Below are 26,452 nucleotides of genomic sequence, written 5' to 3'. Positions count from 1 at the left end.
GGGTTTCTGAATATCTCCTCTCACTCGGGCACCCTGAGTGCTAAGGTATGTTTGCTTTCTAAGGGTTTTGTGCTGGATTCTTTTTAATAGGAAAATAAAAGGAGACTGTATTTTCCTATACACAGTACACTGAGAAAATAGTAAGTTGCAGGATATCTTTGAGTCCATCGAGAAGAACTGTACTGAAACTGTAACCCTTTCGGTTACAAGGAGGAAGAAAGTTCCAGGCCGTTGTCCTTTCTTTTGTTTAGCTTCTCCACAGGAGTCGTGAAGGTGAGCAAGGAGCCATGTGCTCCGAGCAGAGTGTGTGTTTTCCCTCACGGAAACATTGCATTATAATTAACTTAATGAAATCTGCTTTAAAACAGTCCCAGCAATGGGTGCGTTGCGGAAGAGCTGCCATCTTTTCCATTCCAGTTGAGGCAGCCAGCAGTGGGCGGGGCGACAGAGTCACGTGTTCTTTATGGGCGGGGCATGTGAAAGATAAACTACAGAACAAGCAGTGACCGGTGTTATTCCCTACTCTCTTGTCCGGCGTGGTAGCTGTGAGCTCCACATGTCTGCTAACCACGTAGAAATCCGATTAGTGTACCTGATGATCCCAACTCTTCATTCTTGTTCTCTCAATTTGAAGACGTACAAGGTTAGTCAAACCTAATAAGAAAGGCCTGTGAACCCAGCTACCTGGGCGGCTGAGGCAGGTTGAAGGCCCGACATGGGTTCTAGAGTGAATTCAAGGCTGGCTTTGAGCGACTTATGTGTGGCCCTGTCTCAAAAACAACAGAGGAGAGAAGAATTGGGAGGTAGGTAGCCCAGTGGTAGAGCACTCACCTAGGAAGTGTGAGGTAACAAAAACGTGGTGAAATATGATGCACGTATATAACAATTACGTGTATTTAAAAGTTAACTTTTGATAAGTTTTACTGTTTTTATACCCATAAAACCAGTTACCATAGAGATAATGAGCATCCCTCTAATCTCCACGGTCTTCGTTACCCTCAGCAGTCTCTCCTGCCTATGGTTTTCCTTGGTCTGTATCCCTGGGCAACCATGGAATGTCATTGAAAACTAATTTGACTTTTCTAGAATTTTGCATAAGGGAGTAGACAGTATTCATAAGTGATATGCATATAAAACACAAACTTATATGTGCTGGTATCTCAACAAAGACTGTCATTTTATGCATATTACTATATTGCTGGTTCATTACTTTTGTTGTTTTTTTTTTTTTGTTTGTTTTGTTTTTATTTTGAATCAAGGTCTTACTATGTAGCCTTTGCTTGCCTGGGACTTGTTATATAAACCAGGCTAGTTTCTAACTCAAAGATCTGCCTGCCTCCCAAGGGCTGGGATTAAAGACATCTATTACCGTGTGCAGCTACAGAGTGATGTTTTATTAGATGGCCACAGAACTATTTATCCATCTTCATGATGCCAGAGAGTTGTTTCCATTTTTGTAGGTATTATCCAAATAAAGTTGCTTTGATTGTTCGTGTTCTATGTGAACGAATGCTTTATTTCACTGGTGAAAGAACTTAGGAAGGAATTAAAGTGCTTGGCTCTATACCTATATGTGTGTGTGTGTGTGTGTGTGTGTGTGTGTGTGTGTGTGTGTGTGTGCATGCGCGCGTGCGCCATAGGATTTCTGTGTATTCTGAATACAAGTTCTTTACCATGACTTGAAACTTTCTCACCAGTTCATGGCTTATTTTGTTGTTTTCCCCTTAAATTCTTCGATTTTTAATTTTGCTGTCTTCACATTTATTTTTTCTCTTATGGACAGTGTTTTGGGAACCATAGTTAAGAGTTCATAGACAAAAGTCTTGGTAACTTTCTTCTAAAAGTTTAATAACTTTAGGTTTAGGGATGTAGAACTATGATGTTTAAGTACATTTTTTTAAATGGGAGAAAGAATTTATTTTAGTTCATAATTGCAAGTTGTGATCTATCCCATCATCATCATCATCAACAACAACAACAATAATAATAAATGCTTTTTTATTTTGTTATTTTTATTTGAACTTTTAAAATTTTTTATTGGTTATTTATTTACATTTCAAATGTTATTCCCTTTCCCAGTTTCCCCTCTGCAAACTCCCATCTCATTCCCCTCCCCCTGCTTCTATGAGGGTGCTCCCCCACCCACCCATCCACTCCCACCTCCCTGCCTTGGCATTCCCCTACACTGGGGCATCGAACCTTCACAGGACCAAGGGGCTTCTTTCCCATTGATGTCAGATAAGGCCATCCTTTGCTATATATGCAGCTAGAGCCATGGGTACCCCCCATGTGTACTATTTGGTTGTAGTTTAGTCCCTGGGAGCTCTGGGGGGTCTGGCTGGTTTATATTGTTGTTCTTCCTGTGGGGTTGCAAACCCCTTCAGTTCCTTCAGTCCTTTCTCTAACTCCTCTATTGGGGTTCCTGTGCTCAGTCTGATGGTGACCTGCAAGCATCCTCATCTGTATCAGTCAGGCTCTGGCACAGCCTCTCAGGAGACATCCATATCAGCCTTCTGTCAGCATGCACTTCTTGGCATCAACAATAGTGACTGGGTTTGGTGACTGCATATAGGATAGATCAGGTAGGGCAGTCTCTGGATGGCCTTTTCTTCAGTCTCTGCTCCACTTTTTGTCCCTCTATTTCCTTTAGACAGGAGCAATGCTGGGTTAAAAATTTGAGAAGGGTGGGTGGCCCCATCCCTCAACCGGGGCCATGCCTAACCTCTGGATGTGGTCTCTACAGGTTCTCTCTCCCCTTTGTTGGTCAATTCAGCTAATGTCATTCCTCTTGGGTCCTGGGAGGCTCTTGCTTTCTGGGCATCTGGGACTTTCTTGTTGGCTACCCCCAGTTTCCCATCCTCCATTGCAATGCACCTCTGTTCAATTTCCTGACCCTCTGTACTTCTCCCATCTCCTCCCACATCTGACCATAACCAACCCCCCATTTTTTCTTTCCCCCTCCTCTCTACCTCCAAAGTCCCTCCCATCCTTTACTTCCTGCGATTATTTTGTTCCCCCTTCTAAATAGGACTGACACACCCACACTTTGGTCTACCTTCTTCTTGAGCTTCATATGGTCTGTGAATTGTATCTTGGGCATTCTGAGCTTTTTTCCTAATATCCACTCATCAGTAAGTGCATACCATGTGTGTTCTTTTGTGACTGTGTTACCTCACTCAGGATGATATTTTCTAGCTCCATCCATTTGCTTGCAAATTTCATGAAGTCATTGTTTTTGATAGCTGACTAGTACTCCACTGTGTAAATGTACCACATTTTCTGTATCCATTCCTTTGTTGAAGGACATCTGGGTTCTTTCCAGCTTCTGGCTATTAGAAATAAGGCTGCTGTGAACATAGTGGAGCATGTGTCATTATTATATGTTGGAACATCTTTTGGGTATATGCGCCCACGAGTGGTGTAGCTGGGTGGTGCAATGTCCAGTTTTCTGAGGAACCACCAGACTGGTTTTCAGAGTGGTTGTACCAGTTTGTAATCCCACCAACAATGGAGGAGTGTTCCTCTTTCTCCACATTCTCATCAGCATCTGTTGTCACCTAAGTTTTTTATCTGAGCCATTCTGACTGGTGTGAGGTGGAATCTCAGGGTTGTTTTGATTTGCATTTCCCTGATGACTAAGGATGTTGAACATTTCTTTAGGTGCTTCTCAGCCATTCGATATTCCTCAGTTGAGAATTCTTTGTTTAGCTCTGTAGCCCATTTTTTTTAAATAGGGTTATTTTGTTCTCTGGAGTCTAACTCCTTCAGTTCTTTGTATATATTAAATATTAGTCCTCTATCAGATATAGGATTGGTAAAGATCTTTTCCCAATCTGTAGGTTGCCATTTTGTCCTATTAACAGTGTCTGTCGCCTTACAGAAGCTATGCAGTTTTATGAGATCCCATTTGTCTATAGTGGATCTTAGAGCCTGAGCCATCGGTGTTCTGCTCAGGAAATTCTCCCCTGTGCCGATGTGTTCGAGGCCTTCCCCACTTTCTCTTCTAATAGATTCAGTGTATCTGGCTTTATGTGGATGTCTTTGACTTTAAGATTTATTTTTTTATGTATATCTTTGGTGACCGTACGGGTATGTGAGCATGAGTACAGCTGCCTCTCAAGGCTGGAAGAAGCTGTAGGATGCTCCAGAACTGGAGTGTAGGCTGCTGAGAGCTGCCCAATGTGGGTGCTGGGACCCAAACCCAGGCCTGCTGTGAGAGCAATAAGCACCCTTAACCACTGAGCCATCTCTACAGCCCCTCGAGTTAGTTTTGTTTTATGTTTCATGTGAAGCATGTGATGAGTACCGAAGTAGTTTTTTGATATTTGTGATAGCTGGTTCTTTTGGACCTAGGGATGGCCAATTTTTCTAGCACCATTTATTCAAATGCTTCTGTAACTTTTTCTTTCGATTCTATGTGTGAGTCTTTTAGTAGACTATTCTGTCCCCTTGATTGTTTGCCTATATGTGTCGCAATGTAACACTGTGCTGATCATTAGAGCTTCAATAACGTGGCCTCAAACCGAGTGGTGTTAAGTAACTTTGCTCATAGTTGCCATGTTCACAGTTCTTCATGTTTCCTTATGGTTTTAGAATTGGCTATTTCTGCTACCACCATTGCCACCCTAAAAACAGGAATCTGATGGCATTTACGTTGACAGAACCCACTGGCATTTTAATTAATATTTCATAAATTCGTTTGGGAAGAACTGAGTGCTTGGTTGTTTTTGATTGTAGGTAGGCAGCATGAATTTTACTCTGTCTGGTCCTGGATTTTTCATAAAGTCCCATAATTGCATGATGCAGCTTTTTGGGTACTGTTTTCTTAGAAGCTGTTTCAAGTATCTCTTTAAATTTTGTTATCCCAGGACCAGAGCTGCATTTGATCTAGGGCTGCCTGGCCTTTTACTGAGACAAGACCGTTCTTTGTACCAATCCAGTGTTCCTGAGTTATGAAATTTTCTTTGTCAGGTGAGAAAGGGCACTATTTTTGTTCATGCATGAACTCCAGTGATATTTTTTTTTACCTCCCTCTAGTACTTCTGGGTGCGTTTTTGGCCTCAGCCTCAGGTAAGTTCTGTAGAAATGCCTGTGAAAGTTCTGCTGAGCACTTCAGGGATGCCCTGTGTAGGTCCTTAGAGTTGGTTTCTATGTATCTTTCTCCCTTCCTATCCATCTAGAGTGCATGCTGAAAACCTTTTCCAGGCCGGAAGTCAATGGTCTTACATTTCTTCTTTCCCTTCTTTCAGGGTCATGGTCTTTTAGTGGCTATGACCGACGTTTTATATATTTTTGTCTGCTTGTTCAGCTCTCTTCTATGAGTAGAAGAGTAAACATGGCTTCTATTATGTCATCTTGACTTGGAAGTAGGCATCCTGTTTCATCCACAGGTCCACAGGTGGCTTTCCATAGCATGGGAGAGGGGACAGTTGGGTTCTCATGTAAACTCTCTAAAAGCTTGAAACCTGAAGTCTTAATGATGTGGCTAGGCATCGTCGGATGTTTGGCAGCGTCCACAGCCTCTGCTCTTGGGTCTCCATTATACCTACTCTCTGTCATGGCAATCAGACAAGCCTCCTGATACTGCTGAAAGTTTCCCAAGGCACCAAAATCATCCCTTGCTGGGAGCTGCCAGCCCTCCTGAGCAGAGCTGTGCCTGAGGAGCACATGACACTGACTTCACACACCATGACTCATTACATTCTTGTACTGCTTGCAACTGTAAAAGGAGCATACATTTTAAAGGTATTTCAATCTGGAGAATTCCTTTGCCTTCCCTTTTTGTGCTTCTTGCTTTATATTTTATAGAATAAAGAAAGAGACATACTAAAGCAAATGCTGTAAAATAGTAACGAATTGGGGAATCTGGGTGAAAGGTAGATGAGTTATTTGCACTGTTCTTTAGTTTTCTCTAAATCTGAAACTACTTTTTAAAAAACATTTTGTGCCAACGAAGAAAGTGAACAGAGATGATATATCTCCCTTTAGGAAGAAAGCAACCCTCTCAACCAGATTAGGAAGCCATAGGCCAGAATGCCTGACATCGAAGGTTTGAGACTGAGTCTTTGAATCAAGTCGTATCTTCAGAACACTTGGCGTTCACCTTGATTTTGCTTCTTAGATATCAGAAGAATAACACTTAATTTATCCCTGCTTTGATTTTCTTGACAATAAAGAAGAGACTGAGAGTTGTAAGGATCAAAAGAAAATGTGTGTGCAATGAATTATACAATGACTTGCAGTGACAGTCATTATGTTCCCAGTCAGAAACCATCACAGTACCTACTGTGAGTCAAGCCTACCTACTATGAGTCATGCTTTGTGCTGTCTTTACAAATAGCATTTCATTTGATTAATGTGGCCTTTGATATTTAAATATATTATGTCATTTATAATGAATAGCCCAAGGCCATAAAGTCATCATGTGAAATAGATTTTCATTTGAAAATCACATGGGAAAGTGGCAACTCTGAGATCTGAACTCGGCTGTTTGGAATCCAAGATGGCTCATTTGGATCCCAGACGGATCCTGAGCTACCAACCCTTTACTCAGCCCCATAAGCTGGAGTGAGTCTGTGGTAGGCATTTTGGAGCAGATTTGTCTCAAAGTTGAACCGGGTTCTGTGTGGTGGCTACAAGAGAATGAAAGGGAGATAGAAACTCCAGTTTCAGGTCTTGGCTTTTTCAAGCTTATTGTCCTCATAGGGGAAGGATGTTTACTAAAGCACATACTTGATCCTTCTAAGGCGTTTTCAGCATGCATATTCATTCACTATTTGGTATATGTGGTACTGTTTCACATACAGACATTCTCGTGTGATACCTTCACAAGTTTAAAGAAACACCACAGAGCAGTACTCTTCCTGCCTGCTTCTGTCATTCAGTCACAGTTAAATCCCCCAGACTTGAGCCACCAACCTTGGGTTTCTAATACAGGTTCTTGTTAAAAAGTTTTGTGTTCTTTTTCACCTGCATCAGGAAGATATTGGCAAGCAACAGCCAAAGCTTTGATTACACTCAGCACTTCCTGAAGGCCAGGAGATTCCACAGGAGGTGACATTCAAATGGCCAGTTAACAGGTGAAGAGTCTTAGTTAGGGTTTTACTGCTATGAACAGACACAATGTCCAAGGCAACATTATAAGGACAACATTTAATTAGGGCTGGCTTGTAGGTTCAGAGGTTCAGTCCATCATCATCAAGGCAGGAACATGGCAGCATCCAGGCAGGCATGGTGCAGGAGGAGCTGAGAGCTCTACATCTTCACCTGAAGGCTGCTAGCAGAACACTGACTTCCAGGCAGCTAGGATGAGGGTCACACCTCCAAATAGTGCCACTCCCTGGGCCAAGCATATAACAAAGCATCACACCCAGTACCGAAAGTGACAGAGACAATCCAAATCAAGTCACAGTCATAAACTCATTCACTTGGCAAATGTTTAATATGAAAATACCTGTCACTATAAAGGTGTGTGTGTGTGTGTGTGTGTGTGTGTGTGTGTGTGTGTGTGTGTGTGTGTGTGTGTATTCTGTAGCAATAAGTCTGTAGCCACTTAGGTAATTTAAATGTTTCCAGAGGTCATTTGTGAAACAAACGAATTTCAGTAATGTATTTAATTTAACTATCAAAAATGTTACTTTAACATCATGTTACCATCATAACATTATTGGGCTATTATACACTTTTTTGCCATGTTTTGTAAATCTGTTGTGTAGTTTCCACTGCTCTGTATCTCCGGTTGAACACAGATTGTCTTCCTAGGTCTGTGTTTGTATTTCATGTAATTCACAGTTGGAAAAGGCGTGACCGCACACCCAGCCGACTCCAAAAATTACTGCTTCGCTAATGTCCTTTTCACGAGGCCACAGGTTCCAGTGTTTATCAAGCATCTTGTCTCATCATAGACCCATTAAAATTGTATTAATTAATAATTGGAATTGGACATGTACTGGAGGTATTCAGAAGGGGACATTTAAACTGCTTCTTTAAAACAAGTGGGTAGAACCCTCAGTGTGTGCAAGGTAAACAGAGTGGGAAGAAGATTTAAGAGGCATAAGCAAGGGCAAGGGGGAGCTGAGGCCGTTGTCCATTTGATTCAGTCCAAACCGAAGCTGTATGTAAGTCAACTCTGAATGTCCAGCCTCAGACTTCAGGATACACAGAAAGCTTGGTGAGCCATCTGCTTCCCAGAAATCTCATCCCTCGGGGATGCTGCAGCCAAATGTACTCAGCCCCCATTCGGCTGAACATTTCTAAATGAAAAAATACTCCGTCAAGAACCTTTGAACCGTTCCTCCCTTTTCCTGGGTCGGCCTTTAGCCAGATCTCTGCTTGTTGCTGTGATGGGAAAGGGGGGGTGGGGAATGGAGAGAGCGTGAAATCCCGCTTAGCTTTAAGGCTTTTTTTTTTCCCATAAGCAAACAGATCAACATTAATTTATTATAATCGGAGTTAAATTACTTTTAGCCAAAGGCTATTTTAAAACACGAGCAAGGAGTAGCGTAATTTGACTTAAAAATAAGTCATAAAAATAAAGGCAGTACAAAATTAGAGTACATTTCTGAGTGTAAAAATAAGGAACGTTTAGAGTCTTTTGGAAAGAGCAGCGTGACAGATATATTGCTGTAGTCATTAGCCAGGGTCTGAAGCGCCTTTTCTCTCCTAAATCGAAGGAGAGGTGTAAGGGTTTAAAAAAAAGGGGGTTGTGGAATTCATATAGGTTATATTTATCCACAGTGTCCTTGGCCAGCCTTTTATTTGTGTGTCAAATACCTGAGAAATGCAAACTTAAAAGGAAGAGGAGTTTATCTGGGCTCATGTATCTCAGAGGTTTTAGTCATAGTCAACAGTCTCCATGACGTGAGACACAGCACCATGGTGGGGAATTGTTGCCCAACGGCAAAGTAGGTCAACTCATGAGGAGGTTTAACTCCGTGATCTACTTCCTCCGCTAGGCCCCACCCCTTAACAAGTCACCTGCCAATCATGTCATCAAACTATGGCTCCATCAGTGGATCAATTCAGTGGCGAAGTTAGAGCTCGAATGAACCAGTCACCTTTGCCTCTGGGGACCATGTACTCCACATCTAACCTCAGGACTCCACCTCTGGTTCCCAGAGACTCGCAGCCTTCCCATAACCCAAATGCACCTAGTCAAACGCAAAGAAGACCCTTATTCTTAACAGTTCCAACACCGTTCAAAAGTGTTAGCCCAAAGTCTCCTCTGAGATGGGCTGCACCCCTTTCCTGTAAGCCCCTGTGAACACAACTTGAAAATTCCACAATTACGAAAGAATTACAGTACACAATTACCCAAGAGACCTTCTTAGTTTAAAAAAAAAATAAGATATGTGCAGAGTAGAGATGAATGAAACCAAAGTAAAGCCAAAACCCAGCAGGACAAATATGGCGTCTGTGGCTTATTCAGGGTAGAAGGATGTGGGATCTGTGGAGCTCGGACCGCCCTGCCCCGAGGTCTTGCCAGTCAGGGCATGTGTATGGCACATCCCTTGAGCTTGTACCCCTCACTGCCTGCGGCTCTTCCTGGAGATGCTCATGTTTACGGCAGACATTGGGAAGCTTCCTGGGCTCTCCCTTGCAGCTTCAGATTTACTCTCATAGTTTAATGCATTTCCCTCTCTGGGGCTGCCCCCAGGGAGTTCAAGGCAGCCGCACACTTCCTACTCTCCAGAAAGCTCTGGGATTCCAGAACATTACATTCCACACGCCTGCCAAACCAGGGCTGGCCTCCAGCTCAAGAAGCGGCCAGGTCTCTTGGGCTGTGACTTTTGAGTGGCTGGATCTTGGGAAACTGTTCGCTACACAGACAGTACAAATAGGATGTCCTAGAGATAATTCTCTTCTCCAGAAAAAAGTCTGTCAGATGAATTTACATTTCTGCACCCTACAACGGGGCCATAAAATGGGAAGGAGTCTTGCATTTTCATCAGATGTCCTCAAAGCTTTGTTCTTATGCCCAGGACAACTTCCTTTTAGTGGCCAATCTCTAACAAACTACAATTCTTTGATCTCAACATTGAACACACACCCTTTCTGGGCAGACTAGAAGTATTTCCAACTAACTCGTGCTGCATTTGCTCCCAGTCCTCACTGTGGCTCTTGTAGTAAACCGTAGCATTACAACAGCGTTGAGCATTGATGCTAAGCAGGAATGAAATGCCCTCTCATGGATTAACTACTGCACCCCCTTTAACCTCAGCCTCTGCCTGGGATACTCAAGGCACAGACAAGATGCAGATAAATGTGTTGCCATTATACAACCCGAGGACCACTAATCCAATTCCATTTTAGTTCTTACTCCGAGACCTTCTGGCCAGGCATTCCCTGTCTGAAGTTTTCTCCGCTCTCCAGTTCTGGTTCTCCACCAAACTCTGCTTAGAGCCTTCTAGAGCCCCTCTAACCTTTACGTCCACATGTTTTCTAGTTCTTCCCACAAACTTATCCCTAGTTTTTCTAACTCAAATGGACATGTAAGGTTGTAGCAACAACTCCATTTCCTGGTACCAGTTTTGTTTATCAAATACCAGATATGAGGACATCGCATTCCCCTGGCTTTGCGTTGTTCATCACTCCATTCAGTGTTGCAGGTGGACCTGTTACACACTTAAGGGAATATCAAAATGAACAGTAGTGTATCAGCATTCACTAGAAGAGCGCTCTCTCTCTCTCTCTCTCTCTCTCTCTGTGTGTGTGTGTGTGTGTGTGTGTGTGTGTGTGTGTGTGTTTTTCTTTGGGAACACCCTCACCAACGTTCCCAGAAGTGTGAAAATTAATGATGAAGATCATCCAGCCATCATAACCCTCTGCTCTGACCAGTCCCCAGAGTCTATACATCACAAACACCATAAGATACACCTGGGGTAGATCCTGAAGAAGTTTCTGCTTTTGTGCCAGCATCCATGGAAAGAGAAATGGAGACTTGCTCTGCTAGGACTTAAAATTATGATGTGTTGTCCACTTGGTGCGGTGGGCAGTGTCTTGGTCTCGTAAGATCACGACTGTGTCAATATAAAAATATTCACAACATCTTAGTAAGGTTGCATAAGTATTTTATTTATTGACTATCACAATTATCGCATCTTTATCTCTTCTTAAACGTGAGTTATTTCATTAAAGGAGAAGGATTTTCTGGTGTGTATTATTCAGTCATGATATAATTTTCACTGGCACATGGCGTTTCTAGCCATATGCCCATGAGCTAAAGGGTAACGGAAACACTGACTTGAGAAAGTAAGAATATTGAAAAGAAACCCTGTCCTTTATTTCCTTGATATTTTGAATGAAGAACAATATCTATACATTTTAAGGGTATCATGCCTATAAGTTACTCTTGAATGTAACAAGCTTATATACATTTTCAAAGAAAGGCTCTGCTGTGACAGTAAATTAGAAGTACCAAAGAGACCAAGGCACACCTTTGTCCCACTTCATCAGTGCCAAACTCGGGCCACAGGGGAGCCACCATCTCAGAAGTGTCTTGAACGGCGCCATTTGAATTCCTACTGGAATCTGATGTGTACTCGTGACAGTATGTGATGACAACAGCCTATTTATAGTGGGAAAAAGTTGAGTATCTCAGTTTGGCAACCAAAAAAAAAAAGTCTTTGAACCAGACATAGTACTTCTTCCCCAGCAAACAAATGGCCATATAAACCCACCCTCCAAACTTACCCAGCCTCAGATAATGTTTGGTCTTAAATCCTGCTTCTCCACATTCCCTTAATGTCACCTTGAACGATACAGTACTGTCCTTGAAACTGTTGCTGAAGTCTCTGGTGGGGGTCAGCAAACACAACCCTCTTTGAAGGCCTAGCTTAGAAGCTGGGCATTTGGAGTAACAGGCATCTTTTAAAACAACCCGCCTTTAACTGTTCAAGCAGGAGAGCTAACTAGCCTTCGATTGCGTACATCCTAGTTAGCACCTTGCAACCCCTCAGTTCTAGCTTTACTTGGCTGTTTGTTTTTCCTCATGTGAACGGTACCTCTCCAGGGGCAAGGATTGTGCATTGTCTATTCTTTAGCCCATGCTACTGAGAAGAGCAAAGCTGCCAATCAATAGTAGTCCGAATGGTGAGGAAGAGCACAGGTTTGAAGAAAGACTCATCATGGGATGATTGATCTAGCATACAGTGCTATCTGGGGTGAGTTCCTTCCCTGATCTGAGCTTTGAGTCCCTAAAAGAGGGTTTAAGAAAGTGGGTTTCCAGTTCAGATAAGTGTGGAGACCGACGTCTATGTCCCATGAGACGCTTACCATGCTCCAAGTCTTCATGTGTCCACACGAACCTGTGGTAGATGCCGGTAAACAATGGTACCAGCTGCCTTCCTTCTTAGGATACGAGTGGTCCCACACTGTTATATTTTTCTAAATTACCTCAGTCTTCTTGGCTATCAAACTTGTCAGTTTGCTGATTAGTATACTGTTAAATGTATCCTGATTAGTTACTAACCCCATTTATCCTGGGTGGGTTCCCTCACCCTGCCTGTGAGAAAGTGACTGTCCCTCGTCACTCCAGTACTTGCCCACACCAACAGCAATTTCGCCAACCATTTTCTTCAATTGTCAGAGTCATCTCAGAATTGTGAAAGTGTTGGTGTTACAGCAACAAAAGGAATCCAGGGAGCCTCCTATCTCGAAATCATACCATATCGCACAGTTATCGCAATCAAACACCATGCTTTGTGAAGGCAGATGGCTAACTGAAGTCAACCACAGGAAGTGTGACCTCAAGTATTTCCCAGGCACTTAAAAGGCTGCTCTGTGGCACAGTCCTTGTTGTTGGAAGTGAGGCTGTTAGAAAATCTAAGAGATTTGTTAGAATAGCAAACTCCTGCAGAAACATTCTTCAAGCCCTTCGCAACCAAGCGAGGGAAGGAGAGTGGAGCCTTGAAGACGTTCCTCATGGTCAGCTCATGCTTGTTTATTTTACAATGATGGAAAATCTCAGCACGTGAATCACCTCACCCCCCAAATCACATTGGTATAAAAATGTATAATCAGTGCTTGATTATTGTTATTATAATCACTTCAGGAATATCATTTTTTAAGAAGTAGAAAGTCATGTATACAAAAATACAAGGCTGTTATGGCTGGTCTTAGGGTTTCTGTTGCTCTGACCAAATACTATGGCCAGAAAGCAAGTTGTGGAGAAAGGGTTTGTTTGGCTTGCATTTCCACGTTGCTGTTTATTATTGAAGGAAGAAAGGACAGGAACTTAAACAGGGCTGGAACCTGGAGGCAGGAGCTGACACATGAGCCATGGAGGAGTGCTGCTTACTGGCTTGCCTTTCATGGCTTGCATAGTTTGCCTTATAGAACCCAGGACTGTCAACCCAGGGATGGCCTCACCCACCATGGGCTGGTTCCGCCTTGTCAATCACTAATTGAGAAAGTGTCTTATAGCCTTATCTCTTGGAATCATTTCGTCAGTGAGGCTCCTACCTCTCTGCTGACTCTAGCTAGTGTCATGGTGACATACAGCATGTTGTTTTTGTTTTGTTGCTTGTCAACTTGACACAAGCTGGCTTTATCTAAGAAGAGGGAACAACAACTGAGCTTGGCCAGTGTTCCTGCTGTAACTCCATGGGCATTTTCTTCACTGATGATCCATGTCGGGGCGGGCATTACAAGTGGCGCTACCCCTATGCAGGTGATCTCAGGGTCTAAAGAACATGACAAGGATGGAGTAGTAATCAGAACCATGGCTCTGGGTCTTACCCTGACTTCCTTTCAATGGACTGCAAGGTAGAAGTGCAAGCCAAATGAACCCTTTCTTCCCCATGCTGCTTTTGGTCATGGTGTTTTTCCACAGGAGTAGAAACTTGAAGACAAAGACGAACACTGCTTATGATTCAGGCTAAACTTAGAGAGGAAACTTATCTAACTAGCAAGCATTGGCTCCAAATGTTTGTACATTGAGTACCACGGAGAAATGAGCGATGGCTTGTCCTTGGGGAGACACATGCACCCTTTCCTCTGAGAACGGAGTTTGGTTGGCTCGCTTGGTTGGTGTTTTGCTGTAGTGGTGATTGTTCATTTGTAATTGAGTCTTTAGGTTCTTACTATGAATGAAACATTATGTCTAGATTCTGGCCATTTAGATGTGTGAAGCCTTACTGGGATCCCTCCAAATCTGGGCATTTTGTCCTAACAGTAGCAAAAATCTTTTCTACTTGCACTGAATATTGACCAGCCTAATTCCAAAATGTCAGTCTTCTCACCACACTAGGGGTGGTGGGGTTGGTTCGGTTGTCACCAAGCCTCTGCCTCCCGGATGTCCTCCAGCTCCGCCTCTACTCTTAAGTTTAGAACCATTAAACCCTGACATGACAAAAACCCAGGGCTGTGGTGCCAGTGAAGGCACCACCATCCATTCAGCTTCGTGGAATGTCTACCCCTGCATTCTCTGTGTCTTGCCCACCACCGAGCCAGGCTGATATTATCATGTAGTATTTTAGGCCATGCCTTTCTTTTTCCTTTTCCACTACTCTCATCTGACCTGCAGAGGTAACTGCAGTACATTTCTCATCCACACCCCGTCTCCCCATCTCACTCCTCTCCAATACTCTTGTAGATGTGCCTCAACTAGACCACCCACTTCCCATAAGACCATTCACCAACTTCCCGCTTCTGTTAGAAGTCTGGACTTCTCAGTGTGGCCTCCAACTCTGTCATGGCTCCTTGGCTGACTGCATCCCTACCACAGATCTTGGAATAATCTTCACCTGATGTCTTTATGTTAACCCCTGATGATGGCCTTTTAGACCGTGCTTCTGATGAAATGTTCTAGATCTGACTTGTGGCAGAGGAGGGTCATGTCCTTCCTAGCTGTTCAAGTAACTTGCAGCAGCTGTACGTCTCCAGTCTGTTGGTGATCGGCATCCTCTCAGAACACCAGGTGCATATAGGGGTCTTTTGCTCCCAATTGCATTCCTAGTTGGGGAAGTGGAGGTTTTTGACCTGAAGGACTTCTGTTAAGCTTGTGGGAATTTGTCACAGGAACAGGAAGCTGTTGAAGGATTTAATCAGAGAAACAATATGACCAGATGGACCTCTGGGAACTCCTTTGGGTGAAGTATAGACAGATCCATCTGAAGTGAGTGTGAAAGGAGACAGCCCCAGACACTGCAGGGGGTGCTTTTCTTTCCTGCTGTCATTTTTCCCACCTCTCTGAACCACTGAGAAGGGTTACCTGAGCCTCTCAAACAGATGCCTGATTTCCACCTACCTAATCACTGTAATGCATTTGAACAATGCTGACTGACTTCCTCAAGCACATGCTTCACACTCAGAATGACACCGTGAGAACCAGCCAGGTTCATATGTGTATCTTTGGTCTACATTTCTCACTGGAGTCCTGAAAACAGTGTTGACCCCAGGATGGCAGGTACTACGATGGTAATTTGAATGGAGTTTTGGGTCTCAGAGCAGGTTATAGCTTAATTACTTTCTTAGTAGCGCCAGAAAGTACCTTAGAGCAGAGGAGACCCTTGAGTTGGGTAGGAATGGTAAGGTTTCATCAGGTAGAGAGAAGGAAGGGGCAGAATGCAGCAGAGAAGCCATCTAAAGGAATGGCTTTCTGAGTTACATTGTACAGTGACCATTCATACTAAATTTACAACAGGCCTATTAAGCTATAGCCCACCAAAAATAAGTAGAGAGAAGGCACTTGTGAGAATCATTTTCATTAAAGGTCAGATACCTCACTAAGAAAGCATTGGCTTTGGAGCATGAGTAGTGGTCACAAGAAACCAAGACGCAGAGGAAACATCATGGCTCCTTCTGTGGGTAGACTGGGCTAGGCTCCGAGGGAAGGGAGCACCAGGCTCCTGCATGCATGCCTCACTCTGACTGGATTTGTATTTTGCAGTTCCATGGAAAATGAGAGGCCTCCCGATCCCGCAGACTGGGCTGTGATGGACGTTGTCAATTATTTCCGCACGGCGGGATTTGAGGAGCAAGCCGGTGCATTTCAGGAACAGGTAACTGGAGAGACAAGGTTCCTTGCCACCTCAATCGTTCATACCTGATTGACAAGGATGTTGTTCTGACAATTTAAAGGAAAACTATACAAATTTCCCCCAAAGGTCTTGGCATGGTGTTGATACTCAAAAGTGTTAATTTCTTTCTCTGGGGCCCAGGAGTTGACATCAGAGACAGGGAAGAACAGGCACCTCTTCTCCGGGTAATCTATGACTCCATGGAGTAGGCTGAGCCAGGTCCCCGGGAATGGCCCTCCAAGAGGCAGATAGGGGAAGAGCTTATGGTCTTCCCTTCAGAACACAAAGCTCCTACCCCTCACATAGCAGCCTGCAGTCTCTGAGCAGTGTAGTTACCCTCACTGTCTCCTAGTCTGGGTGAGAGAGTGGAAGCTGAAGAGAGTGTCTGGCTATGTCTCATATCCTGTCACCAGAGCTTACTAGCACGGCCCAAATTCAGATAAAGTAACCCTTTAGACGCCACATAGGCCATCTCCTCCAGAGCATTTCCTTCAAACTTGGTCCTTCTACATATTTATCTTTTTGCCAGTTTGGAAAATTTGCCAAAATAGAAGCGTAAATGAGTCTACGCCCACCAGAAGAATCAAAATTAGAAAGAGAGTTGATGCCAAACGAGGGTGTGGAGCGAAACAGGATGCTCCCACATTGCTGGTGAAAGGAACACTCACACCTACTGAGATCAGCAGGTTGACTCCCCGGTAGTCACCAAAGCATGTCTGTAAGGAGACCTGCCCGCAATGGCTGTCAGCAGCTTTTCCCGTAGTTGTCCGTCAAAACTCGGAAGCCTGGGTTGACAGTTGAATGCAAACTGAGCGCTCAGGCTGAGATGCATACATAATGAAGTAGCACCCAGTAGTGAAAACAAATGAATCCCTGATGTATACGGCATTTTAGATAAATATCAACAACATCATACTGGATGAGAGAAGCATCATGCACCAGAGTTCATGCCAAATGGGCCCGATACATTTTCAGACTGGTAAAACAGATCAAGTGGCCAAATTAAAAAAAAGTCAGTACTTGGATATGAATAGGTGGGGATGGGGAATGATTTCTGAAGAGATATGAGGGGACCTTATGGTGATGCCAACATTCTTTTGTTGATAGAGGCTAGAATTACAGGTGCTGTGTGTGTCTCTGTGTGTGTGTGTGTGTGTGTGTGTGTCTGTGTGTGTCTGTGTGTCTGTGTGTCTGTGTGTCTTACTAAGGGGTAGTATATTCATTAATTTTCTAGTGTGATAAAACACACTGACCAAGACAACTTACAAAAGAAAGAATCCATTTGGACTGATGGTCCCCATGGATAAGAATTGTGTGTGGCAGGCATGGCGGCAGGAGCAGGAAGCTGATAGCTGACATCTTGAACCACACATACACAGCAGAGACAGTGTTGGGGAGAGCCTGTGAGTAGGACTGCAAAGCCGGCTCACAGTGTTACACTTCCAACAAGACCACATCTCTTCACCCTCCCAAACAGTACCACAAACCAGCCATCAGGTGCTTACAGTTGAGCCTATGGGAGACATTCCCATTCAGACCACTAGAGTTGGGACAAGAAGGCTCTGTACCACTCACTGTATCCTGATCAGGACGGAAGGTGTCTACATATGTAGTCACTGCACAGACACTAGCTTGTGCAAATTATTCCTATCCTTATGTTACATGGCCTATAAATTTTATATTTATAGGAAAATAAACTGCGGGAATACTCAACAGTGACATAAGAATTGAAGTATTGAGGAACGGTATATACATATATGTGTGTATATATATGTGTATATATGTATGTGTATATATGCATGTGTATATATGTATGTATATATGTGTGTATGTATATGTATGTATGTATATGTATATATGTATATATGTATGTTTATGTATATATACATGTACATTTAGAAAATTTTAATTGTGGAATTTAAGAGGAAGGATGTAAGTATTCACAGAACGTTATTTTCCTCATGCCTGAAAACTTTTATGTTAAAATCCTAGTGAAAAATAATAGCTCAAGTTGGAAAGTAGAAACTAATATGTCTAGAACATATTTTTATTTTGGTTTTTAATGGTACAATGTCCATTTGTGTCATTGAAATTGAGTAGCTTGCTTCTAAAATTAAATTTAAGTGATTCCGTAAAAGGCTTACAGAAAAGGGGCTCAGGTAAAAGGTTTCCTGGCCAGGTTCCCAGATGCTCAACCTTCCCAGGCTGCATCTAATGCTCAGACAACTGCAGACACCCCAGGTAGGGAACAGCATGCTCTCTGGGCCTTACAGACTCTACACAGTCTTGCAAGTGAGATTGGTCAGTACAGAGTTTGGCCCAGCAGTGGCATTTTCTTCCCAGGGATGACTCATTCTGGCACTGGGAACACTGAGGTGTAAATTGGAACCCTTTCATTGAGAAATCCCTCACAACATCGCTGTATCTAGTCTGCCAACTCTTGAGCTTGGTAAACGAATTCCCGGAAGATGGTGCCCGTCCCAAAATTTGATTCCTTCATTCATTGGAGGTAGCTTGGTGGATAAGGAGTGGGCCTTGAATTAATCTCTGGAAGTGATTCAGCTCTTTCTCCCGCTCTGATAGCTTCAGTCCCATTGGAGGAATTATAGATCAGGGGCTTGTCACATGATGGTATGCCATGTCATGATGTGATTCATAGGGATGGAGGCATGGCCTCTAACACATTTACCTGCGTCTTCCACCCATACCTTTGCCTCCAGCATCTCCCTGGCAATTATGTTCATGTCAGCACTCACTGGGCTTATCCTGAGATGAACACTGAAGGTCACCTCCAGCCCAAAGCTAGGTCCCTTTCAGGAACACTGTTAAGTCATAGCAACCAAAAACCCCACAGTAAAGCAGCTTTAAAATCTCCCCAGCACTAGACTCACCATTGGGCAGGAGCAGTGCAGAGACAGAGAACCACCATTAAACCATCCTTGAAAAGAATGGGCCCCAGTGCATTGCTTCAGAGCTGATCCCTACAGCCTGGATGTTTGAGTTCCCCAAGACCCACAGTGAAAACCTAACACTAAATGAGATGATCCGAGGAGCAAAGGCTTTTGGGAGGAAATGAGGCTTGGATGAGATCCTAAGGGTGGGGTCCCATGGTAGGATGAGTGCCCCTTCTGGAGGAATTGAAGTAGCTCGCTGTGCTGCTCTGTCTACTCTGCCCTCACGAGAGACTCTAACCCAAAGCTGGCTACCTGAAGCTGACTAGCCTCCTTTCCCACTTCACTTCGCACTTGGAACTATTAAGTTTCCCTGTGGCTCAAAGCCTTGCATCAGATTTTCTGACAAGCCTCGCTGAAGCCAAGCTTCAGCTGGAAGTGTGTCATCCGCACCACTAAGACTAAAGCCTAGCATCAGGACCACAGGGCTCAGGCCACATTGCTATTCTGACCAGGCCTCTCCATGGCTCGGGATGTGGTCCTCCCTGGCTTCAGCTGGTGGCTGCTGGCATTGGAACGCTGCTCTTCAACCTCTGGGGGACTTTAAGCAACTGGATTCCCTGACATGGCTCTGTAGGAGGATCCACTGGGAGGGAAAGTGGGTGGAGGCATGGATGACCAAGCACCAGCACCATCATCCCACAAACTCTGATAAAGTGACTGATTTCCCAAGTATCCTAGTAACAGCCATGAGTAGAGTCATTCCCTTGGCTTATTGTCTCCTCATTTCTTCACAGTCACTTGGTGGTCCTGCGATGTCTGCTTTGATAGGACGCAGCTGTCTACATAGTTGATGTTGAGTTAAGCAATGGAACATTGCCTACACTCCAACTTTGAGTCCAAGATACCATCTTGAGATGGGTCATCCTTCTGAAGTAGACCTCCCCGAGGCATAGAGCAAGACACGGAAGTAACTTGAGGCTTAGTGGCTTTTTTTAAGTGGGTGATTAAAGAAAAAAAAAAAAGAACTAATGCCTACCCAGGGGCATGGGTTGCCTGATGTCAGCAAAAATGCCTCCTTCTATCCCAGAACACTATGATGGGATTCACTGTATTAGACTCCAAGGCTAATATGCAACATGTTCTGGTTTAAGCAGTGTCACCTCATGACAATGCGTTCTCCACAACCCTTCACCACTCAAGCTGGATCTGATCCCAGGTCACAGAGGTAGTCCTCCCAAGGGTTGTATTGTCCTCCCAAGGGTTGTGTTGTGCTCCCAGATTACAGAGGTAGTCCTCCCAGGATTGTGCAGTCATTTCACTCCTCTATCTCCATCCTTCTGACTCACGTGTATTCGCAGTGTAGAAGGAAGACACAGGCAGAGAATTGACATTTAGTCCCTGTCACGTGATTCTGACTGTGCCGCATTCCTGTGAGTGAGTGAGTGATATCAGTCATTTTATTTCTGGAACACTGTGTATCACTGAGATCATTTTCCCCCTCAGGGTATCCTAACAAAATAACATGCAACTCAAAGTGGCAAATTAATCTGACTCTTACTACCTTCCCTTAGCCCACAGGCTGTCTCTCATGTGAGACACCCATCCGGGTAAGTCAGACTCTGTCTCTCGTGTGAGACACCCATCCGGGTAAGTCAGACTCTGTCTCCCGTGTGAGATACCCATCCGGGTAAGTCAGACTCTGTCTCTCATGTGAGACACCCATCCGGGTAAGTCAGACTCTGTCTCCCGTGTGAGACACCCATCCGGGTAAGTCAGACTCTGTCTCCCGTGTGAGACACCCATCCGGGTAAGTCAGACTCTGTCTCCCGTGTGAGATACCCATCCGGGTAAGTCAGACTCTGTCTCCCGTGTGAGATACCCATCCGGGTAAGTCAGACTCTGTCTCCCGTGTGAGATACCCATCCGGGTAAGTCAGACTCTGTCTCTCGTGTGAGATACCCATCCGGGTAAGTCAGACTCTGTCTCTCGTGTGAGACACCCATCCGGGTAAGTCAGACTCTGTCTCCCGTGTGAGATACCCATCCGGGTAAGTCAGACTCTGTCTCTCATGTGAGACACCCATCCGGGTAAGTCAGACTCTGTCTCCCGTGTGAGACACCCATCCGGGTAAGTCAGACTCTGTCTCCCGTGTGAGATACCCATCCGGGTAAGTCAGACTCTGTCTCCCGTGTGAGATACCCATCCGGGTAAGTCAGACTCTGTCTCTCGTGTGAGATACCCATCCGGGTAAGTCAGACTCTGTCTCTCGTGTGAGACACCCATCCGGGTAAGTCAGACTCTGTCTCCCGTGTGAGATACCCATCCGGGTAAGTCAGACTCTGTCTCTCGTGTGAGATACCCATCCGCGTAAGTCAGACTCTGAAACCAGAAGGGTAGGCTTTGCTTTCACCTGGCTTGTGGCTGCTAACATTGAACAAATTCTGAAGGCACTATCCCAAAAGCAACAAACAGAACTTTGTCTCCCTGCATTTTGCCAAATCCACTTCTCAAAAGCCAGTAGCTCTGTGGGCAGCCTATCAGAACAACGGCGCACTCTGTGGCCAAACCCAGGCAAGTGTGGTGGCTGGAGGTTCAGGATCCTCATTAGACCAAGAGCCCTGCTTTCGTGAAGCTTCAGGTTCACGCTGGAGCCCTGCTTTGAATATGTCACAAAATTGTGACAAACGTATGTACGAAATTGTTGAAGTGGACCGTGAGTTTCTCTAGCTTCTTGACAAATTCAGCTCTAAATTGGGCCAAATTGGGCCTCACACCTTGGGGGGAAACTTGATTTACCTAGTCAGATTTTGTGTGACCAGCAGTGAATATATCCAAGGAACTCGGATGCTTGCTGGGGGAACTCGGAATTGCTTATTCTGTAGTACAGTGCGTATATAGGGGATGTGGCAACTCACTCCCTTCAGTCCTTAAAGATTAAGAAAAGAGTTAAAGAGCAAGCAAATAAGTAATGCTAACAGAACGTAGCCAAAGGGAGTTAATTGAAGGCAAAATTGGTAATGAAAGATACTTAAAATATTTTTGTTTATTTAGTTTATTTGCATAGACTAAACTAAGCAGCTAAATCAGTTGTTGGAGACAAAACCAACCGTAAACCAGAAAGAGAGCCATGCATGGAACACTTACTTGTTTGTTTAGGGATTTCTGTAGTTGTGATGTAAGACCACGACCCTCGGTCAGTAGTACTTACTTCGAGACACCCCTGAGTGAGACTCCGAGATGTAGACCGATGCAAAAGCAAGAGGTGTGTTTTTGGGCTTGTGGGGGTCAACATTCAATTAGTCCCTCAAGGCGAGTGACTAGAAGGCAACCCCAAATGGATATTAAAAGCAGTTTTTATACTTTTTAGGGGCACAGATTACCTCAGCAAGGTTACAGTTCAAACTTATTGGCTAAGCATATTGACCTTTAAATCTATTGGCTAGCAAGCATCAGTCAGTACATTCTGAGAACTTTCTACTCAAGAATGTTCCTGTGGGTGGAGAATGGAACCTGGCCTAGCCTTGACCTGAGGTGGATGCATGTAAGGCTGGTGAAAGCCCTAGGGCCCTTCACATGCAGTGGAAAGACCAACCACCAAAATATGGGGCCGTGAAACACTTGTCTTGGCAACTCCAAGACACTTGTATTGAGAGCGCTGAGCAGATTGAAGAGCTCATGGGGCTGAAAGGCAGGCAGGGTATAGAGAAGAACTTGGCTCACCTAGCTGAAGAGAGGCCCTGAGGATCCACTGAGGAATTTAGATCCAACAGTGAGGGGTCTGTGACTATGACTGGGACTGTCTCTCACACACACACACACACACACACACACCTGAAAACTTGAACCTTGACTGGTGACACTGAAACATTCTGGAGCCTTTGGGAAACAATTGAGAAGACACCCTTAGAAATAGGGGGACACTGATGATAAGTTTTCTAGAAATCTCTGAAGGGGGAGGGTTTTATGGAGAGTAAACTAATCAACAAGTTCAAAATTCCTCTTAAAGGCCATGTCCAGCAGGATCTGGGAAGTTGGCCAGGGGAACTTCAGTGGTGCAGGTGGGGAGGAGGCTGGAGAACCCGACCTTTGTCACACAGGAGTAAGTGGAAGGCAGGCAAGTACAGGGAGAGACAGATACCGGAAGCTTGTGAGGATGTTGTGCTCTCTTTCATAAGTCTAGACTTATTTACATGCAGGAAGTGGCCAAAAGAATTAGACCAATTAAAATGACAGCAAGTGGAGAACAGTTAAACGAAGCAGAACTCCCCCTGGGAAGGGAGCTAACACTGCTTGTAGAGGAGCCCAAATGTAGGGAAACTGGAACTTTGTGTCCCGAAGATCAATATAAAATGGTATAGCACTCTGGAAAATTGTTCAGTGGCTCTGTAGAAAATCAGGCATAAATTACCATGGCTCAGCAGAAAGTTGGGCATAAATTACCATGACTCAGCAGTTCTTCAAAAATAAATCAAGGAGAAAGCTCGGCTGCCTGCACTTGTGCAAGGGCCATGGAAGCATCATTCACAATAACCAGGCAGACACAACCCAAATGCCATGAGGAAGTAAATAGGTAGAGAAGATGTGTGCATAAAATGAACAGTTATTCCTCCATAAAAAGGAGTACAACAGGGATGAACTTTGAGAACATGCTAAGTAATTGTTATATTAATTCATCTATATGACATATCTAAAGTAGACACTCATAGATCCAGGAGCATATTAGTGGTCACCAGGATCTGAGTCACCCATAATAAATATAAAGTTTATTAGAATGACAGCAAAATTAAGAGTAAACACTGAACAACATGGTAAGAATAATTACTATGTTACTATATAATCAGAAATGGTTAACATTGCATAGTTAATTTAAAATTTAATTTAAAAATCAAACATTCTTTAATTACTATTTATAATTAATTACATGTGTATATGGTACAGTGGAACACACATCTCAGAGCATATATGTGGAGGGCAGATAACAACATTAAGGAGTCACTTCTCCCCACCCACCTTCACATGGATTCTGTGGATGATACTCAGGTCACCATGGTTTTGGGGTCTCACCAGTCAACGATATAAATTTTATTACAATAAAATTTTATAATGTAATCCTAACCATAATATATGATGGTTCAGTTGGTTAATAAAACTTTAAAATATTTTATTTAAAACATATAAAAGAATGATCAAGGCAAAGTGATGATCACTTTATGTGTGAACTTGACCAAAGTAAGGGGTACCCGGATAGCTAGTGCAGGATTATGGTCTGGGTGTATCTACAAGGGTGTTTATGGAGGAAACTAACATTTGAATCAGTGTACCCGGGTTAGCAGGCATCATCCAGCCAATGATGTCCTCAGTAGAAAGTAAACATAGAGTGTCTTAGTTAATGTAACTGTCAACTTTACGTAGTCTGGGGTCAGCTGGGGAAAATGTCTCAATTGAGTAATTGTCCTTGTCAGGTTGGGCTGCGCTCTGTTTGCCAAGGGACCGTCTACTTTGGTAGTTGTGTTGGAGGCCCCGCCCGTGTGGGCAGTCTTTGCATCAGAAGTACTAGAGTACTCAGGGACATAGCCATGCCAAGCCTGTGAGAAGTCAGCAAGCAGCCTTCCTCCGAGCTTCCTGCGGTGACACCACTTCCCTCTTCTTCCCTCAGCAATGGACCTTTGACCTGGAAGTATAAGCCACATAAATCCTTTCCTGAACTCAATCACTTTTTGTCAGAACCTTTTATCATAGCAACAAAGGAAAGTAGAACACGGAGGAAGAATGAATCTCTCCTGTGGAACCTGAGGTATCTGTCTTCTGCCATCAAACATAGTAGCTCTCACTTCTCAGGTCTTCAGATGCTCACCAGGACTTACATCATCCACCTCAACATTTTCCAGTCCCTAGACTTTTGAATCAACACCACAAATTACCTTGGAGTCCAAGTTTACAGTTTAGTTAGACCTAACTAATGAACCACCATTTGGATCATTCCTTGGAGGACCCAATGCGCCGTCTTGGGGAGACATTTTGGAAATCCTGCCAGTTTCTCTTTTTGTTTTTTGTTTTTGTTCTTTTGTTTGTTCCACTTAGATTGAAGTGGGGGCCGAGGTTTAATTAGAAACAAGAGAACAGCAGTAGCCCTTAAAAATGGCCGCCAAGGAGAGTGGAAAAGGAAGAAGTGAAGGAAACTGGCTCCATCTTGTACTTGCCCTGCTGTGGTTGTGGGGGGTGGGGGGTGTCATCCCGGCTTTGTTCCCTTGTTGTTGGCAGCAGTGAATTGGGAGTTAGAATCACAGGATCCTCCTGGCTGGGGTGCTCATAGCATAGGCACACAAAGACTTTAGTCTTAGAGGGATGCATTGAAGGATTAGTGGGAGAATGGCTGCCCTGTCAACCGTGGACTTCACATAGAAGGATGTAAAGGGGTCTTGGAATGTGGCAGAACATGGTGTTGGAATGAAAGGTGGGTTTGTAAGAGGGAGAGAAGACAGGAAGTTGGGTCTTGGTGCTGCAGTGATCAGGCTTATCGAGCTGATGGCGTGTCAGTAATGGGTTCTAAACATAAGCAGACCACTGTCACAAACCATAGACCAGTGTCCACCCCTCCCCTCTCCTCTACACCCCTCCCCTCCCCTCTCACCTCCACCCTTCCCCTCTCTCCTCCCCCTCACCTCCACCTTCCTGTCTCCATGCTATAAGTCAGTGGAAGGCTATACTAAACCATGCAGTATGGGGAATGTGAAGTTGTGTGTCCTATGGAATGGGCAATGAGACATCTAGTGCTCAATGTGTCAGGGTCTAGAATCACCTGGGAGACAAACCTGCAGCATGACTGCCTGTGGGGGGAGTATTCTTGCTTGTATTGACTGACATGGGAAAAGCCACGCACACATTTGAAGTTGGGCTGTCCATACACAGAGCCATGGAGCCAAGCCATAGCATGTAGTCAGTGCTGTCTTCTTCCTCACCATGGATCCCATGTGATCATCTGCTTCAAGTTCTGCTGCCTTGATTCAGCCACCATGCAGGCACCTTGAACAGGAGGCCAGAATAAACCCTTTCTCCTTGTAGCCTCTGCAGACCCTGCATGCAAACAGATCATAGCACTGCACATAAGCAGTACACAGACATATGTACAGGCAAAACACATACACATAAAACAGTAAAATAAAATCATTTTAAAGACCACAGAGGCAAACCCCAGTGACACGGAAGAGGGCACGGAAAGCATTTGCTCCCACAGTGACCCAAAGTAGATGTTGAGTCTGCTGGCTTGTGGCTGTTAAAAACAAGCAAAGCAAAATACCTTTTAGCTACACAAGTGGCTTCTCTCTGTTCACAAGACACCGAGTGCTTGCTTCTTGTGCGTGTGTCTTTGAATCAGATAAGGTCTTTCCAGTTTTTGGAGTGCCCTCCTCAGATTCCGCATCACCATGGAAACAAGGTAGGCACAGCATCTGAGAGTTTGAGTTGCTGAAGTGATGACCTCATAGTCATTTCCCCACCAACAAAGGCAGGACAGGGGTGTGGTAGCATGTAAAAGGCCAA

The 26,452-nt window shown here is 44.2% G+C and overlaps 2 long non-coding RNA genes across 4 annotated transcripts; both read right to left on the bottom strand.

Annotated features, from left to right (window-relative positions):
* Positions 1–10,880: 10,880 nt before the first annotated feature.
* Positions 10,881–12,677, bottom strand: LOC120100966 (uncharacterized). Of its 2 annotated transcripts, none has more exons than XR_005501396.2 (3): positions 12,274–12,677; positions 11,436–11,566; positions 10,881–11,018 (listed from the first exon to the last, which is right to left on the bottom strand). It is a non-coding gene; the product is annotated as an uncharacterized LOC120100966 (long non-coding RNA). The 2 variants fall into 2 exon arrangements; XR_010064494.1 differs by lacking the exon at positions 12,274–12,677 and adding an exon at positions 11,692–11,816.
* An 11,376-nt stretch (positions 12,678–24,053) lies between these two features.
* On the bottom strand, positions 24,054–26,363 carry LOC120100965 (uncharacterized). Of its 2 annotated transcripts, none has more exons than XR_005501393.2 (3): positions 26,211–26,363; positions 25,873–25,987; positions 24,054–24,584 (listed from the first exon to the last, which is right to left on the bottom strand). It is a non-coding gene; the product is annotated as an uncharacterized LOC120100965 (long non-coding RNA). The 2 variants fall into 2 exon arrangements; XR_005501394.2 differs by having other exon boundaries at positions 25,726–25,987; positions 26,211–26,347.
* Positions 26,364–26,452: the final 89 nt, after the last annotated feature.

The sequence above is a fragment of the Rattus norvegicus genome, chromosome 2 (genome assembly GCF_036323735.1).
Source record: "Rattus norvegicus strain BN/NHsdMcwi chromosome 2, GRCr8, whole genome shotgun sequence".
NCBI classification, from domain to species: Eukaryota; Metazoa; Chordata; class Mammalia; order Rodentia; family Muridae; genus Rattus; species Rattus norvegicus.
This window is presented reverse-complemented; position numbering and strand designations above follow the sequence as displayed.